Consider the following 14,603-nt stretch of genomic DNA (forward strand, 5'->3'; position numbering starts at 1 on the left):
AAACATTTTGTTTGATTCTCTACCTGCTTGTATAACTCCCATCCCCAGACTCAGGGATTCCTATGTAACTGACCTTACAGCTTTACAAACCCCTAGGCCTGGGGTTCAAAGCCCTAAGCCCACTCCTGTGTCTTATAGTTTATTCTGCTGTCTTGTGTCTCCAGCCATTATAATGTGACCAACAGAGTGACTGACCATCCTCCAGATACATACCCCCTGCACATTTCTCCTGTAGGCTCTGCTTACAATACCCCCTCTACCTGAAAGGCCTTTATCTGTCTCTCCTATTGCATCTCGATTGCCATTTATTGAGCCCCTGTCTGGTGCCAAGACCAGTGTTTTACAGATAGCATATCTAATGCTTCAAGGGCAGGTCCTGCAAGGTGCAGGACTTTTCGTCACCATTTCACATGGAATCAAAGTGAGCCTGACAAGTTAAGAAGTTTGCCGAAGATCACACAGCTAGGAAGCCTCAGCATTGGAACGCAGTGTGGCTCACTGTGAGTCCAAATCCCAGGTTCTTTCTAACCCCCCAAGCCTCGGAGCACATTCTAAGTCTCTCTAATGCTCTTATTTAATGTTGTCTTCTGCTTTGGTGGATTCAATGTACTTTTATTGAGCATCTACTATATGCCAGGCACCTGCATACGTATTAATTCATGTGAGGGCAGGTCCTGTGTCATACTTATGTATTCTGTCCAGGACTTAACTGAGAGAGGGAACACAAGATAGAAATTCAGTAAATGTTTGTTGCGTTCATCCAAAATGAATAGAGTTGCCCAGCTAATATAAAGAGTGATCATCAAATTAAGAGTCAGCAAGTATGATATCCTGTTAGCTCTATGATCTGCTTACCTGTCAGATGACTGCTAGTTTCATTGGGAGCTATTAGCATATCTACTTGTCATTTGTTGAAACCAGCTAAGGGATGACTTGTTTTCTTCTTTGTCCATAAGTCTAGTAGCTTTTTAAAGAACATAATTTAGATACTTATTTGTGAAAACAATGAAGGGGTTTCTTAAAGGACAAGAGGTGTTTATGTCAAAATAAATTTACTTTTGTGTCTGACAGTGGAACAAAGGTGTAATGGCCATCGGAACAAGAAGGTATCTTCAGAAAGACGAAGCAGGCAACTCCAGAGAATATAGCAGAATTTATTATAGGGTAATTTACTTACGGAAAGATTGGGCCGGAACAGTCAGACGGTCCAGCGTTTTGGCACGAATTATTCTCCACTACCAAACCCTCGTTACAGTACTTTTTTAATAGTATAATTTGGGTACTAATGATTGACAAGATGAAAGGGCAAAGAATTCCGTAACGCTGAGGGCCATACCTCCTGGTGGTCTTAGGATAGATGATTGCTTATAATCAATACTATTACCAGTTTGCTATTAATCTCGGTTGTCATCTCAGTTGTCATGCCATTCCAACTGTTGCTAACAAAATCATTTATGGCTACATTTTAAGAAACACGGATAGTCATCAACTAGAAAGCTTTGATATGCTTGCTAAGGACAGTGAAGTTTGTCAAAGGTCACAGCATGAATACTTAAGTCTGGGACACAGAGATGGAGTTGATTTTGTTCACATCTACAGCTACACAACTTGTCATTTGTAGATATTTATTTTGACACAGAAACATAAAATCACAGTGGTGTCACTATCATCATCAAGGCACAGTTAAGTCGAACTTGTGTAAGCTTCTGTGTTAAGTGTGTAAGTGTTAAGCTTACAAGAATAAAAACTGGAGAGAGATCTCATTTATCTATTGTTTCAGAGGCAATGGGGCTTTCCACATATCAAAGTATTTCAGATAACTGAAGCTTATCCTACCAAGTGCCAAAGCTTTTGATTTTAAACATAGTGATGAAAACATTTCTTAAGCAAATAGGAGAGCAAAATTTTCTGAAATTTATGCAATGTTATGAAATTCATGGCATAGAATTTATTTAATACATTTTATTTAGTGAGTCCTGGACATGTGCTAAGTGCCAGGTACTGTTCTAGGTTCTGGCGATGCAGCCATAAACAAGGCCAGACGCCTTGTTTAGTCTAGTGGAGGAGACGTCTAGTCAACTAGTAAACGTATGACAAAGAGCATCTCAGATTCAGTGATAAGTGCTATGAAGAAAGTACAATAGGGATACTAAGATAGGGAATGATTTGCAGCAGTGAGGGGTGGGGAAGGGATGCCTCTATAAATAGGGTGGTCAGATAAGGCGTCCTTGAGGATCTGAGAGCAGAATAATGACAGTCATTTAAAGAATTAGAGTAGAGAAGGGCCTAAGATGAGAAGTAACATAGTGTTTTCTGATTTGACTTAGTTTGTTGCGACTGAAGGGTTCATAGGAATTTTAAAAATATATCTTGGGCAAGCAGTTGGGCTTAGGAATCAGGAGCATGGGAGAATGATGACATAAGAGGTAAAGGTTTGATGGTCATCAGGTTCTTGGAGATAATTCAAACCATTGAGCAGGACCACTGCTTAGCAAAACCATTGTGGAAGTTGCTTCCCTTCCCCAGCACATCCCCCGTGACAATGGCAAATGCCTCTGGCACATATTTCCAAGCACATTACAGATACTGCTTATATTATATAATTTATTTAATCTTCAAAACAACTCTAGAAGGAAGGCACTATTAGTTCCCTCCAATTTTGCAGACAAGAAAACTGAACCCAGAGACATTAATTTTCCCCAAATCACATTTATTTAGTGGAGCTTAGAAGCAAACCTAAATAGCTTGGTTGTGGAGTCCACGATCTCAACTACTACATTATGCTGCCTCACGGAATGACCACCAAGAGAGAATAAATAAGACCTTGGAGAAATCTGAAAGAGGATACTATGAGAATATGGGAGGGTGTTTAGTAAGGTAATACATTCATTGTCTGCTGTGAAGTGGATGGGGCACCTCGATTTAATTTGTTTCTCTTAAGCTCATCACCGCATGGTTGCAGATAACTATTGTCCTGTCACGTTTACCATGTGCTTTCCTGGACCAGTAACTAGAATAAATAATTGTTCAACTGACTAACAGAGCAATGTGAATGAACGAACAAACCAGAAAGGCCAAAAGGAGTTGAAAAAGATGAGTAGCAGGACTGAGCAAAAGGCCACCCCAACCCACTTCAGCAAAGAGTGAAAGCGCTAGGTTCCCTGGCTGGTTGTAGCACCTTGCTTCGAGTGATTTTTATAGTAGTCCCCCACTAACTGCAAGGGGATACATTCCAAGACCCTCAGTGGATGCCTGAAACCATGGATAGTACTGAGCTCTAAAAATGCTATGCATTTTTCCTATAAATACAGACATACCTGTGATAAAGTTTAATTTATAAATTAGGCACGGTAAGAGATTAACAGCAATAACTAATAATAAAATAGGAAACAGCTTCTCTTTGGCACATCTGAATTGTCAGCCTCACTACGCTTGCACTTTGGGGCTATTATTAAGTACAATAAGAGTTACTTGAACACAAGCACCGTGATATCATGACAGTTGATCTGACAACCTAGACAGCTACTAAGTGACTAACAGGCGGAGAGTGTCTACAGCGTGGAAACACTAGACAAAGGGATGAGTCACATCCTGGCGGGACAGAGCAGAAGGGTGTGAGATTTCACGCAATTTAAAACTTATAAATTGTTTATTCCTGGAATTTTCCATTTACTACTATCAGACCGTAGTTGACCATAAGTAACTATTAATAAAATCTTGGAAACGAAACCGCGGATAAGAGAAGACCACCATATTTTTAGAGAACAAACAACTTGAAGTCCTGTTCATGGAAAAAAATCACACCTCTCATCAGCCGGAGCTGACCACCCTAAATTTTGCCTCCTGTACCTAGTAGAAGCCACCTAGCAGTGCCCTCCTTTTATGTCAATTTCCAAACTCATCCTGAGGGGTTGCCATGGTAACTCAAATGTGGCTTCCCTAGAATATTCCTGGACTACCTGTTCTGGTGTTTTACACTGCTTCCAGGTGACAAAAAGGACTGTGTCAAAAAAGATCACTTCCTCCTTTTCTGTCTTGTTCTCCTTGTCCCAAGAAGGAACCTGATTGTATTCAAATTAGTAGAATCCAGCTTAGGTTATTCCTGGTGGAGTGAGCCTACACTTTCTTAGGGGAGATTAAGGAAAGCTTTACCAGGTTTGCCTTTGATCTGGAAATAGCTCACTGAAATTGCCATTGCCCAGCCTTGGTGCACTTAGCTACTTCTAGAGTATGCTTTGGTGACTATCTTAGTGTTCCCATGATCTCTAGTGCCATGGCAGTGCCAGGAAGTCTTAATAATCATTAAAAGCTTTACATGAAATATGAAAGAGCCAGCAGATTCTTCCATAATGGCTTGAACTCCCCTGTTAGTTGTTAGCACTGCTAAAGGTGTGACCTTGTTTTTAATGGCATCATTATTTTCCTTCATTACTTTCATATACCTTTTTCCATATTTAACTTTGCTCCTCTATGATCTCCAAATTATGGTTGCGTGGTATATTGCTCCTTAATTATAAATCCTAGTGTCATACTTTCCCCTGTTTCCTCTTCAGCCCTTTCTTTCTGATTACCTAATTCCCCTACTTTGTTTCTCTACATCTATGCCCATTGAATAAACCATTTATTTTCTGTTTATCAAAAATAGTAAGATTCTTTGGAAGAGAATGTGATTGAAACTTTAGGAATAATTTAAATAATGAAGTAATAATAGTTAACCCCATTGAGAGCTTACAATGTGCCAAGTGCTTTAGGGTATTAACTCATTTAGTTCCAGTAAACTACGCTTTATGATAATTTTCCCCATTAGGAGACTGAGGCCCAGAGGGTTACATAACATAATAAATTTGTATTGTTGTTTTCCAAGATATGCTCCCAAAATAATTTGTATTATTTTATAACATGAAGAAACTGATTTTCAGACACTGGAGAGTTCTTCTTTGTTTACACACATTAGCCTGTTTACATGGTGTTCTGTTAGTCTTTTCTACAAATTGATTAAGAACACTGATATCTTTGCTTTTATTTTCCCCTAAATATAGATCAGTACCTGCTAAAAATTAAGGGAAATATGGTTATTTGCCAATTCTGTGAACTAATTATTTATTCAGAAGATTGTAATAAACTGTACTCTTGTATAATGTTGGGAATAATAATTGCATTTCTTAGTGATGTGAAGAAGTTTCTTAGGAACATTATTCCTTTGTTTTTAAATTTTCAAGAGGATTTTTTTCCCCTAATACGTGTATATAGATTGTAAATGTGATAGGGATAGTCTTAAAGAAAAATTGGAGGTTATAATCCACAAGAAGGCACATCAGGGCATACGTGTTCCCACACACAACACGTATGTGGTATTGGAAGCCTGGTTCACCTGTAATGGCCACAAAGGAAGTGGCCCATTTCAACCAATATGAAACTTGAAATCAAATTTGCTACAGAAAGTGAGGTGAAACCTGGCTGTCTTTAGTTCGCAGCTTCCTGGCCCAAACATCAGTTTTGTGAGACCCTCAGCTGGCGTGCAGACTGTGGAGGTGATATTAATCCCAGCTACTGTTTGATTGGAAGCCGCCAATGGGATGACTGGCTCGTGGGCATGTTGATTTGCCATCTGGGCTTCCCATAGATTACCCAGCCATCTGTGCCTCTCTGCAGCTTGGTATTTACTTATTTACGTTGAATTATTTAGAATATTAAAAAAGAACTGAAGAATTTTGACATGGACAAATTTTGATTAAAAATTAGAACATCATTCTACCATGGCACAGAAATAAGCCACTAAAACCAGACCACAGACTAGCAGTTTTGTGGGGAAGGTAATGAGCACAACTAAGATTTTTGGAGCAAAAGCTTTAAGACAGCGTCAACTCTTAAGTCTTTTAATTCCCTTTCCAAAATTTGAAAGTATCTAAAATTTTGGTTATTTCCTTTATTCCCTCATAAGAACAGAAACATATCTGCTTGATTATTAGACACTAAATAAACTGAGTGATGTTTACATTATGAAATTTGGTTACAGACTTTTTTTGCATGTTACTTTTGAATTAGGTAAAACACACAGTGCCTTGCATTCTTTGATAAGCTCAGGATAGAGTTAAGGAAACGTGAGTACATAGGGACTGGTTGATTAACACATCCAATTAATGAAACTTTGACATTATAACACTTTGGCTATTGTCAGTGAGCTTGCCACACTTCCAGTTTCTATTCATTAGTTACTCCGTTTCCCTAGTTGCTTCTGTCCTTCGCCTTCACACAACAGCAGCATTATTAAAGGGTGGATTAAAATGGTGTCCAAGTTGATAAGGAGTAGTTATCTAGTGTTCCTGGATGTGTGTTTTACTTGAAAAAACTTTCAGGCTAAATGCAGTGAGGAAGATTTGAAATGTAAATGGATTCCTTGTCCCTTTTGTAGATAATTGTATTAAATGCTAATTTGTGGGCAACTAATGTGTTCTTGTGTTCACTGATAAGCTGTGTTGCTTGAAACAAGTTTATGAAAAGAGACAAGTTGTTTGTCTACAAAAACTCTCAACCCAGTAAATTCGGTATGCCTGATATTTTGTGTGTTTTTGTGGAACAGAAATCCCATCTAAATTTCCTCTCTCTACAAATGTGCCGTCTCCCCAGTGACAATGGGTGGTTTAGAACCTGCTCTCTTTCTTGAGATCCACTCTAGAGATTTAGGATGAAATGTACACTTTGGCTAAAATAGACAAGGGCTCTGCACATTTTTTCTATAAAGAACCTGATAATAATTCGTGTTGTCTTTTCAGGCCATCTGGTCTCTGCCACGACTACTCAACTCTGCCTTTGTAGCCTGAAAATAACCTTATGTAATATGTAAATGAAGAAGTAGGGACGTGTTCTAATTATACTTTATTTATGGACACTGAAGTTAGATTTTTGTGTAATTTTCATGTCATGAAATATTTTTTGACTTTCTTCTAATAATTTAATGTTTTTTTTAAAAATAATAATTTAATTTTTCTTGTAGCTCGAACGCCTTACAAAAAAAAGCAATGGGCAGATGTGGCTGGGGAACTATAGTTTGCCTACCCCTGAGTTAGACCCCTCTTTTGTTGTCCTACGTGTATCCATTTCCCCTTCTGATCTTTTTTCCTTTTCAGCTTTCTAAACTCAAACCCAGTTATGTCACCAACTGCCTTTTGGTGGTGGGTTCTGTGACTGTGTGGAGGCCCCACTAGGTTTTTGTTTTGTTTTGTTTTGTTTTGTTTTGTTTTGTTTTCCAGTGAAGGATGGGAGGAGGGCCGGGCGAACCTCTTCTGTTTGCAGGAATGGAGAAAAGAGCAATGGTGATTTATACTGCCCCCTTAAAGGGTTAACAGTTTAGACACATAGAGCCTAATGTTGCTTCTGTGGCTGTTTTTTTTCTTTTTTTTAATTACAAGAAATTTAGATGCTATAAGTTTGCATCTAAATGGCCACAATGATATATGTGTGAATAAGCGTATTGCATTTGAGACTGGCCTATTTGTGATTTTTGTATTCCTTTAAATAAATGTAGATCCAATTGTGAAAAGACGGGGGTTGACTGCGGTATTATTGGGCTATGGCTGCCTTTCAGCTTGGTTGAAGTCCTTTCTAATGAGGACAAAGCTGAATTGGGGGTCATCGCTCATTGTCTGCAGGCTCTAGTTAGCAAACCACCTCTGGTAATTTGGAGGATGCAAAACATTTCTTTGTCCTACATAGCCTCGTAATTACTGATCTTTTGAACTTCCAGTTTTTGGAATAAATTAAGTCTTATGCACTTGAGTCCTATAATATCATTTTACTTGAGGGTGAAGAAGTTAATGTAACCTCTTAGGCTAGTGCTTCAGACACTTGGAAAATGCCTTTGATTTTCAGTCAACATAAAAACAAAGTACACTTTAGGTCCTTTTCTAGGAATATTTTAATAAAACAGGTTGAATTATTTTATTACCTTACGTGTTTACTTGAATGAGCTCTTTTCATTTTGATGAGATGGTGCGTCACAGTGGAAGGGAACAGTGAATAAAAATCTGATTTGCCTGTTGACCTGTTTCAGTCATTAGTGAGAATACATTTTGAGGTCATTTTAGTCCTCATCAGCAACTGCGGCAGAAGGATGTCATCGGTGTTTGGCTCAAGCACCCCTCTCCACTTCACAATCCTGGAAATGATGATGGGTTTTGAGGAGTATGGGTGGGGTGGCCAAGCTTTGCTCACCCTCTGCTATGTGCAGTTGAGGTTGGAGGGCCTGTGATCTCAATAGCAGTGTGGGAAACACCCAGAGAGACATCTCTGCTATTTGCTGCTGTGCTGGCAGGGGAGGGACCCAGGGCCTGCATTGGGCCCCCATGTCCGGCTTCCTTAGATTATACCTCCTTATCCTCCTCCCTCACAGTTCTTATTGTTAAAACCTTTCCATTCACTGGCATAAAATAACTTACATTTCTTTCTTCACCAAAGATTGCGATTTTCATTAAAAATAAGATGCTTAACATATATTCATGCAAAAACCTGTGCACAATGTTCCTAACAGCATTACTCACAATAGCCAAAAAGTGGAAACAAACCAAATGTCCATCAACTAATTAATGGATAAATAAAGAGATCTTCATTCATACAGTGAAATATTATTTGGGCATTAAAAGGAATAAACTACATGCTACAACATAAATAAACCTTGAAAACATTATACTGAGTGGAAGAAGCCAAATATAAGACGACATATTACATGGTTCCTTTTATATGAAATGTCCATAATAGGCAAATCTATACAGGCAGGTAGTCGATTACTGATTGTTAAGCGCTTGGAAGAGAGAATAGGGAGTGACTGCTAATGGGTATGTTTTGGGGGTGAAGAAAATGTTCTAAAATTAGTTACTGAGGATAGTTGCATAATTCTATGAATATACTAAAAACCACTGAACTTCAAAAGGCTGAATTATTTGTTATGTGAATTATTATCTTAATAAAGCTGTTTAAAAGTGATGCATTTGAAAAATAGAAAATTTATGTGTTAATATAGCTTTGTCATCACTGGAAACTAACTGGTTTCTTCAGCCATACAATTTGTATAACTTTAATAAAAATCTGATACTGTTAATAGTTGCTTGGTTGTTTATTTATTTATTTATTTATTTATTTATTTATTTTCGGCTGATTGGCTCAGTTTTTGCCACTGAGGGAGAAAGATTATCTGATAAAACTAAGTTTTGTCCCATGGATGACAAATGTAGTTTATTATTCTGTATATTGTGATTTCGGTTATTTCTAAATATTACCAGCTCCCATTTTATCAGATGAGTACTCGGTTGCAAAGCACTCAAATGAAAAAAAAAAAAAATTTAGTCAGAGATGTAGATTCCCCCCCATAATAATAAACATCTTAACTCTGAAAACTTCTGACTACATGGCATCATGGTCAAACTATGGTCAACAAGTTTTGTGGTTTGTACAAATTTGGTCTTTTGGGAGCCTGAGAGCTGCTGCCATAAAGAAGGCAGGCAGTTCAGTGTGATGTCCTACACGTGAAGGCCGCTGTACTTGATGAATAAGACAAAAAATATTGAGTTGCCTCTCATTCTGGTTTTCTTTTTTCATGACAGCTGCAGGTAAAATGTCCTTTAACCCAAATATTATCATCTGGTATATGTGCCTTCGGAAAGACAAAACAAAGATCAGGTGGTCCACATGTTTGAAGCATTTCTTAGTTGAAATACGAAAGGACTCTGTGGTTTAAAATAACCCCAACCGTGGCTCTTGGAATGGGAAGAATGCCCTCTAGGCTCACTAAGGGGATTATTATAGCAGAAGCAGCAGTTGTTTGTGGCGAGAGAAATTATTCAGAAGACTGCTATTTCTGCAATTCTGGGATGCTCCAGCTGCATAGATTGGACCCGATAATACTCCAGTTACTACCCCATCTGTTTCTAAAAACAGTCCAAAGAAAAATGTAAAAATGGCAGTCAGAGAAAAGGCAGTTGTGTGGTGTGGACTAAGACAGTACAATCAACAGTTGCTTGTGGCTTCTCCCCCCCCCCCATTCTCTAATGGCATTAGAATCAGAATTCTGTGTTTGTTTCACACAATGATTTCTTAGTTAAAATATTTGCCACTTTCAGTTCAGTTTGGTGGATTATTTAATGATGAAGACCAGCATTAAGAAAATGATTGTATCCTGAAAAGAAGCTGGATGGACTTGACCTTTTGAGCACAGATTTACAGGAAGCAGAAATGCTTGGGGTAGGGGAAGTGTGGTTTATAGTGTAGTTGAAAAAAAAGCCTGGGTTTTAAAGTTAAGGACATCTGGGTTCCAATTCTGGCTTCATCTCTTACTAGCTGTGTGCTCATACTCCAGAAACGTAACCTCTCTGCATGGTCTTCAGTGGTCTTCAGGGGTTAAAAATACAAATTTGATCAGATGGCGAGAATTAAATGAAATAATATGGGCAAAACTCCAGGCTTTTTGAGTAAGCGCTCAATAAATGCTTTTCAGGTTTAACTTTAAGAAGGAAAATATCTCTTTTAGAAATATTATACCCATCATGTTGACCAAATGGCATATTGTTTATGGAGTGGAGTCCTCTGGAGCAATCCTAGAAATATAACCTAATAGAAGTTCACAAATGAGCTGCAACTTTTATGTTATTTAAACCTATGTTGTCCTTTTCTCAGAGATAATTAACTGCTAGGTGAAATTCAGAATTTTCTCGAAATTCTATGATTATTTGAAGACAAATTCCCCCAAACTCTTTAGCATTTAGAAAATAGGTTGTGTTCATCTGAGTCAATTGAAAATGAATTGACCAATATTGTCCCAGAAGCCCCCAAACTTTAATATTGGACTTTAAAGATTAACTTATAGGAAGTAAGCTGTGAATTGAGGAATGAATTTTTGCTCTATGGGCTCTAGTGTATGCATAATTTTTAATAATATTAGCCTCAATATTGTAATCTGTAGAATGGGTTAAATGCGAATTTACCTTGTTGTGAGGCCTGGGTGAGCAAAGGCAGGGAAAGCTACACTTCAGGTAGTCAGTGAATGTTTCTTCGAGCAGGGCACTGAAGCATGCCACATGTTTGTTCCCCTAAATTTAAAATTTTTCACACTTTGAAAAAGAAGAGAGTTGCCAAATGGGATGAATATTGTTCAAAGCTCTTTGACTGTCTGGGCAATTGCTTTATCAGAGTTTGGGAGGAAATTATCCCTCGAGCATGGTACTCGATTTGGGGAAAGGAGAGACATGCCCACTCTCTTTCTTGACTCATCTCTTATGCAGTTCATTTAATTGATTAAAACTTAGAAGCTACCTGTGATTAGTGGAGTGGTATCTGGACAAAAAGTTCTTTGGTAACCTGAAAGCATATATGGAAGACAAATCATTTCTTAATGCCCTCATAATTTTCAATCCAAGCACTCTATACTATTGGAAACAAGTTTCTTCTTAAACCCTCAGCACTCAAATTCTTTTTCTTTTACTGGAGTTGGCCCCAGAGATCCATAAACTATCCAGTGTGTCCATTGAAGTATTAATAGGGTTTCAAGAGGAGCCAGTATTGAAAGGAATTGGAAATTAGTATATTAACAAAGCCATATCCCCAAGTCATACTTTCTGGACTGTTCGGCTGTTGCTCTCCTATGAGAGCAAATTGATGATTATATTAAAATGGAGTAAAATATTTATTTGTTTCATTCTGAAAATTTATGTTGAGCCCTTATTTTGTATAAAATACCATGTTAGGCCCTGGGGAAGGGTACAAATGTTAATTTTCCATGGGCCCTACTCTCAAGGAGCCTTTTGTTTTGTCATTGCAAGAAGACATGTATGTAAATAATCATTCCAAGGTCAAAAGGAGGTTATTTCTGGTGTAGGGAAACTGGGAAGGTCTTCACAGAGAAGTGCTGCCTGAGCTGCGTCTTGAATGACAGGCAGGCCGTGGAGATGGTAAGATGATCAGATCCTAGTGGAAAGAGTCAGCTCCTGTTGTTAAGAAGGCATCTGAGCAAGTGGGCCTGGAGCTTGGGAGATCATTCTTTGACCTGTGAAAATTTCTGAATAATGTATGTTCTGTGACCATTTTATATACACACGCACATACACATAGAGAGACATGCACATATGAATGCATGTAAATGAACTTAACTGTAATGTGGTTATGATTGGTTTTTTGGCCAAAATGCATGAAGCCAATAGTCCTCCTTTTAATATATGTATATATTATATGTATATGTTTGGCCAAAGACAGCAGACGTGTTTTTAATTCAGTTGTCATTTATTATGAAAAGCTGGATAGGTTCATGAATTATGAATGCATCCTGAGGATGGCAATTAAATGAGATGTTCTATTTCAATCAAAACAGTTGGGAGCTTCCCAATGGAGACAGACTTACTCACTTCCTGGCATGTCTTACAAATATTAACTTTCTATGGGCCCTACTCTCAAGGAGTCTTGGAAGATAAAGGTGGATCGTATTGTGTTTTATGAAGTCATTCTCACCCCAGAGTCTCTGACAATCAAAACCCTTGCCGAGACAGATGAACATCTGCAATTGCTTGGTCTTGTTGTACACTTGTCTTCAATGTAACATTCTTTTTTAGACCACTAGCTTCATAGTTGGGTACTCTCTTCTCCCCTAAATGTGTGTCCTATAGTGGGATGAAGGAAGGTTAGAGAGTTTGGGCTGTTCGTATGGGGTGGGAGGGAGAATTAGACACATACAAATGAACATTTTTGATAATGGATCCCTGGATTCTAAATAATGAGAAAACATGGATTAAAGTTGTAGGGGTGGCTGGTCTTACCTATTAATACTACGTTTTCCAAGGTGTGTTGAATAATAAGCCATCACTTGTAGAAGAATAGAAGACCACAAGTGCTTTAATTTGTTCAGAAATAATAATAAAAGGATGAGAACTTTGTTTTGAAGAACTAGAAATTTTAAGTTTCCTAAAGTGAAATGCTTAGAATTCAGTTTAGGGATTTAAAACATGAGCCTGTGACCCGACCCCCTTTCTTCTGCCCCTACTTGCCATTTCCTCTCCTTGTGTCTCTTCTCCTGGGCCTCAAGTGTCCTTTCCTGTCAGCACACCTCCCAAGGTCTTCATAATGATAGTAATAATGATCAGATTAGCCAAATACATGAGAAACATAATTTTAGAGCTGAAGTTGAGCCAGCGCCAGTGGCCATATATGCAGTTTCATCTAATCTTTACAGCAACTTCATGAGAGGAGCACTATTTGAATCCCTCTTTTAAAAATGACCACACTGAAGCTAAAAGATGATACATAACCTCCCCAAAGCCGCACAACTCGTAGGTAACCCAGCTGGGATTTTTGCCTAGCCCTGGCTGATTCTCTGTTGCCTCTCAATGTTAACTCTTTGGTGAAGTAATTTCACGCTTTTAATACCTTATACAACATCTGTTCTCGCGTGTGCTCGCGTGGCTTTACCTGCTTCCCGTAAGGCCTCTCATAATTAATTAGTTTTTATTTTCGTTTTTCTAAATGGAAAAAGTAATTGTGCTTTAATGAAAAATTAGAAAATATGGAAAAGCAAGATAAAAAGAATAAAGAAATCATCACCTATAATCCCATATGCTAGGAAAAAAACAATAACACTGTTAACCTAAAGGCTACTTACTGTATGATTCCATTTGTATGATGTTCTGGAATAGGCAATAAGATAAAGCAAAGGGGTCATTTATGGCCAGGGACTGGGATGGGGAGAGGGGTGGTGTACAGAAATACTCAAAAGGACTATCTGGAGTGATGACTTGTTCTATATCTTGATTGGGGTGGTGATTATATGACTGTATGCATTTGTCAAACCACATAGAACTGTATGCAAAAATAGTGAATTTTATTGCATGTGAATTATTCCTCAGTAAACATGACTGAAACTATAAGCCACTATTAACATCTTATCGTGTATCCTTCCACTCATTTTCCTATTCATACTCATTATAAAAATATGTTTTAAAAATAGATTATACTCTGTATGTTTTATAGCCTATTTTTTCATATCATTTCAAAAATCTATGAAAAGCATCCTATATAATCAATATTTTGTCTCTATTATTAAAAATGATCATGATTTGAATAAATTTATTAATTATTTAGATTAGCTTTTGTCTGAGTTTTCTTATAGCAGATGTTGTTTTAAAGCTTTACTGTGACTGTATACTACGCGAAAAAGAAATTATTTCTCCGAGAACACAGTTACTTTGACTGAAAAATAGTGGAACTGGTAAATTGCCTAGATAACCTCTTTGGGGACATTCTGTATGTTGTTGGATTGCAAGTTATTAGGTAGCTGAAGACTCTACTTTTCAGTACATTTTCCTTGACCTTGAATTAGAGGTAGAGCAAAGGCAGGGCCACCCTGCATGAGTGAGCAGAAATGATAAGCTATTTTTACCTTAATACTCCATTTAGTACTGGGGTTGATGTAAGTCTTTTATAACCTGAAGTTTTTCGAACGAACTTCTGTTTTTCATGTTTGCCATTGGAAATATTTACTCTATTTGAACTTACTTGTTTGGGAGTATAACAAATGTTATTTCTTTTAAGAGGTACAATAAATATTTTCCTTCTGACCTCAAAAAGTAGAT

This window comes from Rhinolophus hipposideros, assembly GCF_964194185.1.
Source record: "Rhinolophus hipposideros genome assembly, chromosome: 10".
Classification (NCBI taxonomy): Eukaryota; Metazoa; Chordata; class Mammalia; order Chiroptera; family Rhinolophidae; genus Rhinolophus; species Rhinolophus hipposideros.